This window comes from Rutidosis leptorrhynchoides, chromosome 3 (genome assembly GCF_046630445.1).
Source record: "Rutidosis leptorrhynchoides isolate AG116_Rl617_1_P2 chromosome 3, CSIRO_AGI_Rlap_v1, whole genome shotgun sequence".
Lineage (NCBI taxonomy): Eukaryota > Viridiplantae > Streptophyta > Magnoliopsida > Asterales > Asteraceae > Rutidosis > Rutidosis leptorrhynchoides.
In genome coordinates, this window is record NC_092335.1 from 631039619 (window position 1) to 631046653 (window position 7035).

The 7035-nt window shown below is 34.3% G+C and overlaps 1 pseudogene; it reads right to left on the reverse strand.

The window, feature by feature from the left end:
- Positions 1-6584: 6584 nt before the first annotated feature.
- LOC139903270 (small nucleolar RNA R71) lies at positions 6585-6698 on the reverse strand (annotated as a pseudogene).
- Between the last annotated feature and the right edge of the window lie 337 nt (positions 6699-7035).

Consider the following 7035-nt stretch of genomic DNA (forward strand, 5'->3'; position numbering starts at 1 on the left):
TAACAGAATGTATCTAGAATATCTCCATCATTCTGGGACTCTCATCGGACATGATAAAATTGAAGTACTAAAGCATCCGTAACCCGGATGAGGTTTGTTAGGCCCAATAGATCTATCTTTAGGATTCGCGTCAATTAGGGTGTCTGTTCCTTAATTCTTATATTACCAGACTAAAAAGGGTGATATTCGGTAATAATAATTCAACCATAGAATGTAGTTTCGCATACTTGTGTCTATTTTGTAAAACATTTATAAAACTGCATGTATTCTCATCCCAAAAATATTAAATTTTAAAAGTGGGACTATAACTCACTTTCACAGATTTTTCCTTCGTCGGGAAAATAAGACTTGGCCACGGGTCGATTCACGAACCTATAACGAATATATATATATATATATATATATATATATATATATATATATATATATATATATATATATATATATATATATATATATATATATATATATATATCAAAGTATGATCGAAATATATTCACAACATTTTTTATTACGTTTTAACGATTTAAGTTTGTTAAGTTAGCAGTCCAACGTTAGTAATCTACAACTAGTTGTCCACAGTTAGATGTACAGAAATAAATCAATATAAATTATCTCGAATCAATCCACGATCCAGTGTAAACAAGTCTCAGGCTAGATCACAACTCAAAGTATATATATTATTTTGAAATCAACCTCAACCCTGTATAGCTAACTCAAGCATTACTGCATATAGAGTGTCTATGGTTGTTCCCAAATAATATATATAGATGGATCGATATGATATGTCAAAATATTGTATACGTGTCTATGGTATCCCAAGATTACATAATATATGTTAGAATACATGTATAATACGATATAAGTTAGTTAAGTTATGATTTGTATAGATTTGTTACAAATTTCACGTAGCTACAAAAAGCAAAATTATCCAATCTTGTTTTACCCATAACTTCTTCGTTTTAAATCCGTTTTGAGTAATTCAACTGGCTATGGTTTCATATCAAACTGTATTTTATGAAACAAAACAGAAAAAAATATAAGTTTATAGTCAGAAATATAAGTTACCCAAGTCGTTTTTGTAAGAGGTAGTCATTTTAGTCGAAAGAACGACGTCTTGATGACCATTTTGAAAAACATACTTCCACTTTGGGTTAAACATTGATTTTTGGATATAGTTTCATGTTTATAAGAAAAATCATTTTCCCAGGAAACAAACTTCCAATTCAAAGATTAAGATAGTTTTTATTTTTCCAACACAAAACAGCCTCCGGTTTTACTACGACGGCGTATGTCCGGTTTTACAGTGTTCTTCGTGTTTCCAGGTTTTAAATCATTAAATTAGCATATCATATAGATATAGAACATGTGTTTAGTTGATTTTAAAAAGTCAATTTAGAAGGATTAACTTTGTTTGCGAACAAGTTTAGAATTAACTAAACTATGTTATAGTGATTACAAGTTATAATCTTCGAATAAGATAGTTTTATATATATGAATTGAATGATGTTATGAACATCATTACTACCTCAAGTTTAGTAGGTAAACCTACTGGAAGTGACAAGAAATGATCTAGCTTCAAAGGATCTTGGATGGCTTGAAAGTTCTTGAAGTAGAATCATGACACAAAAATAAGTTCAAGTAAGATTTCTACTCGAATTAAGATTGTTATAGTTATAGAAATTGAATTAAAGTTTGAATATGAATTATACCTTGAATTAGAATGATAACCTACTGTAAATAACAGGGGTTTCTTGATCTTAGATAATTACTTGGAATGGATTAGAAAGCTTGGAAGTAAACTTGTAAACTTTAAAGTGTTTATGAAGTGTTCTTGAGTAGTTGTTTTGTATGTTGATCTAGGTTAACTAGATTGAGCTAGATTATGAAGAAAATGATGAAGAACACTTAGAACAATAAGAGAGGAATTGAGAGAGTAATTTGATGCATAAAAGTTGGAATGAAAATGTGTTTATGGTTAGTGAAGAAAAACGTGAATGGGCACTTGTGATACCTAGGCTCCATTAGTTTGTATTTTTGTTAGATATTTCATGCTAGATGTTAAATGATGGTTCTCACATGTTTAGGTGACACACCAAGGCTCCTAAGAGCTGATCATTGAAGTGTATATACCAATAGTATATACATTTAGAAGTTGTGTATTGTACGAGTACGAATACGGATTAAATACTAGTAAATAGTGTTAGTGTAGTAAATAGTGTTTACTATAGCAATAGTTTTTTACTGTAGCAAATAGTATTTTACTGTAGGGAATAGTATTTTACTGTTGCAAATAGTATTTTACTGTAGCAAATAGTATTTTACTGTAGCAAATAGTGTTTTACTTGTACATCTTTGATTTAATTGTATTTCTTCTTTTATATATATATATATATATATATATATATATATATATATATATATATATATATATATATATATATATATATAATAAAAACTTACATCATAAAAAAAAATAAAACGATTATATAATTATCACAAGTTATGACGTTCGTGAATCATCAAGCAAACGGGGTGGTCAATTGTCTACATAAAACTCATTTCAATTAATCAAGTCTTAACAAGTTTAATTGCTTAACATGTTGGAAACATTTAATCATGTAAATATAGTTTTCATTTAATATATAAACATGGAAAAGTTCGGGTCACTACAGCAATGATAATAATGACGTCCACTCAACTCTCAAGAATACTGACAACTCAATGAATAGGAAGAAGCAATCTCCTGGAAAAAACAAAAATACAGGCGGCACATTGGGGAATTACAATTGCAGTGACACAAGGGAAGATGACCAGGGATTAGAAAATGGGCCTAATAAAGACAGACCCAATGAAGCCCATATGAATGAGGGATGACTAGAAGTTAACTGGCCAAATTGTACACATGTGAACGTGGAGGATTATGTCGCTAACAGGACTGAGGGTAATGGTCCCTTAGCTGAGGAAGATTTAAACATAAGTGGAAGCCCAACAGATGCAATCGACAATGAAGATGGGCTAGGTGATGCTTTTAAAGATAATGTGGTCAAAGAAAAGGGGTCAAAATACACCCAAACAGATGGTGATATAATCGGCTGTGATTCAAGTGAGGTTTCAGAGGGTGTCGAGGAAAACAAACAAGATCATTTCATAAATGACGAAGATTGTGAAACTATTTCAAAAACAAACATCGATATTGATGCAGACACACTAATTGGAGATATTTGTGACGATGGGATTAAATAGAAGTTCCAATTCGAAGAAAAGTTCACACATGAGAAAAAAGCAGTAACTTTTTTTGGCACGACATTGGAAGCTGGAGGGCATCTTCAAAAATAATGCGTGCAAAGTACTTGGCAAGATCGAAACACAAGGATGAAAAGAAGAATGGCTCGAAGGCTCACAGTAACTCTAAAGGTCTGAATTCCTACAAAAGTAACAGCAACCGCAACCAATCGAATTGCCATAAAACAAAGAAGACCTGTAGCAGTGACAAATCAGAAAAAAGTGTGGAGTTAAACGAGTTCGCAAAACTCATTGGTCTTAATGTCAATCAGGTCTAATTCCTTTTATGTTTTTATCGCATTATTTATTGATTAATGAAGTTTTTATCATTTGATATTCGTGGTTTCGGGTCGGGAAAAGAAAGTAAGGTTGGTGATTGTCGAAGGTTAATATCTCGGGAAAAACCAAATGTTGTAGCTCTTCAGGAAACTAAGTGCAAGACCGTAGATAAAAAATGGGTCAATATGATATGGGGATCTAACGAATTCGGGTTTATCCAGAAGCAGAAGATTGGAAAGTCTGGTGGAATGCTATTAATTTGGGACAAGAACACTTTAATAGTGGACCAGACCTTTCACGAAGAATACTTCATCGCTATTAAAGGGAAATGTGTAAAAAGAAACGCTGAGGTGGTTATTGCAAATATCTACGGTCCTCACAATGATGCAAACAAACTGAAAATGTGGTCGAGTTTGGAGAGATTCGTAGAAGATCATGATACTTCGTTGGTCTTGTGCGATGATTTTAATGAAGTGCGAGACAAAACCGAAAGACAAAATTGTGTTTTCATCGAAAAGAGGGCAAAATGGTTCAACGACTTTATAGATAAAACCCGGATGATCAACATTCCTTTGGGTAGGAAGAAGTTTACGAGAATATGCGATAATGGAATCAAGTTTAGCAAACTTGATAGGTTCTTAGTCTCGGAAAAATTTTATAGATTATGGGACGATATTTCTTCCATCGCTCTTGAGAGGAAAATATCGGATCATTGTCTGATTGTCCTAAGGGATTGGGAAATCGACTTCGGGCCTAAACCCACCAAGGGTTTTGACGCGTGGATAGATGGGGCAGATTCAGAGCAAATCATAGTAGAAGCTTGGAATAGAAAGATCGAAGGGAGGAGATTAGATTGCATTTTTTGAAAGAAACTAAAAAAATGTCAACATTGCTCTTAAACAATGGAGTCAGGAAACGTTTGGAAAACTCGACACTGAAATAAATGATCTCAAAAATGTTGCTAAAAAGTGGGAATGTACAGCTGAAGAAAGAGTGTTATTGGATAGCGAAAGACAGACATGGATGGACGTTTGATCGTTCCTTAATTGTCACGATTAATTCTAACTAATTACGCAAAATTAACGTTACGCAAGTGAACAAGGAGATACTTTTATGGAGCTTTATGTGTTTACAGGTATTAAAGGTGTTGGCGCAAAAGATCGTGCAAAAATGGCGTTTTGAGTGAAAGACAGTGGAAGATGGACATGATTTGGAAGCAAAAACAGGAGCAGCTGAATTAACAAAGGCGTAATTTACGCCTGATCTGGCGTAAATTACGCCAGTACACAGATGCCTCTCAGAACAGAAATCACTTGGAGCCGTAAAAATACGCTGAGCAGAAATAACAAAGGCCTAATTTACGCCCAGACTGGCGTAAATTACGCCAGTACAAAATTCCAGAATCCGGGAAAAACGAAAATTAGCTTTTGGATAGAATTTCTTAACCCCTATTTAAGGAGGTCTTTAGGGTTACGAAAAACAACTTTTCCCTACCAGTTTTTGCAGCAGAGAACACCTAAAAACACCAAAAATCTTCAATCAAATCACCATTCTTTCAAGATTCAAGTCAAGATCAAGGTTCAAAGCATCATGCAAACATCAAGGATTTCATTGATTCTCACCACCATCATGCTTGGCTAGTAATCTAATCTTTATCCTTTCCATGAACAATTGAGTTATGTATGATTTCATTCAAGATTATGTGATTTGTGATGTTTAATACTTTTGAATTATAATGTTATGAATCAAGTTGATTGTTGATTAATGCAAGTTCTATACTTTGTTATTGCAAGTTAGATTATTGTGATTTAACAGTGTGTTCTTGATCCAACTTAGTGTTAATTAGATTAGGGATAAAGACACTTTGTCTAGATTGCATAGTTTAATCTCAAGATAATAGAATTAATGAACTTAAGAAGTCTTGTCTATGAGATTTGATCAACAATTGATAAATATAATGCTTGTTTGAATGAATGCATGCTAAATTGGGATTGTGAAAGGATAAAGGCTTTAATCTCATTGTTTACATTTCAATCTTTTCAATTGCACTTTTGTTTAAGTTTAAATTTAAGTAGTAATCAATCTAAGTAGTTTTATAGTTAAGTTAGTTAATCACAAACAACAAACTCTGGAAATTGCTTGCTTGTTGACCATAACTTCCCGTGGAACGAATCCTGCTTACCCTAGCTAAGTTAGAGTAATTAGGCTATTTTTGATTGACCCTTCGACATCGATCAAATTTTGGCGCCGCTGCCGGGGAGGTGTGCGCTTGATTTGCAAGCTCTTATTTATTTGCTTTCTTGTTAAACCATAAAAACCATAAAAATCATAAAACCAATCAAAATCTAAAAATATTGTTTTGTTTATTCTTATTTTTGTCAGTTTTACGCTCGGTGTTCTTGTTTTTGTTGCATTTCAGGTTAGTGTATGCAAACTCGGAGGTTGGGAGACAAAAATCTTAAACCTTTAGACCCGAAAATCGAGAAATCAGCAAAAGCTAATCGAAAAGCTTCAAGAATCCATAAAGGTTCAACTGTGGCTTCAGCATCAAGTCAAGCACAGTTAGAGTCACATACGATTGTTCCACCAAACTCTCCTAAGTCAGATTCCGATACTGAAGAGGAAGTTTTTGAGCAACGAGACGATATGGTTGACCGACCAAGAGGAGTAGACACCTACTACCAACCGGGTGATTTCGAGGATCATTCACCCATTGTTTATCCTGCACAGGCAGGAGGAAACAACCGACGGTTTGAGGTCCGACCTCAACTTATTTCAATCTTGCCAACCTACCGAGGTATGGCTAATGAGGAACCATACGAACACATTACGGAGTTTAACGAGATTTGTGCTACTAATCAGGTAAACGGTTTCACTGATGATGAGGTACGTCTCCGATTATTTCCTTACTCACTTAAGGAAAAGGCAAAAAGATGGTTTCTCTCCTTGCCCGCCCGTAGTATTAATACTTGGGCGGAAATGAAAAAACGGTTTTTAGAAGAGTTCTATCCCATAAGTAAAACTTCAGATATGCGTACGCAAATTAAATCCTTTAAACAGTTACCAGGTGAATTATTTCATGAAGCGTATGAACGTCTGAAGGAGTTACTTAGGGCTTGTCCACATCATGAGATACCTAGGTGGGAATTGGTTAAAGTTTTCTATGATAGTCTAGATTCCCAAAACAGGCAGTTTCTTTTGGCCGCTAGTGGGGGGGCATTTTTAACTCGACCTAGTGAGGAAGAGTGGACCTTCTTTGAACAGTTAAGCAAGGGTTCAAAGACCCAAGCTTTGGTTAGTCGTAAGCAACCTAGTACATCCCGAGTAAACCATGTTTCCGACTCGGGAAGTTCATCTAGGAATTTAGAGCAAGAATTGGATGACTTAAAAATGCTTATATTTAACAGCCCAAACCAGGGTCTTGCTTGTAATGTTTCGCAGGTACAGGAAGTGTGTGAGATTTGTGGAGAT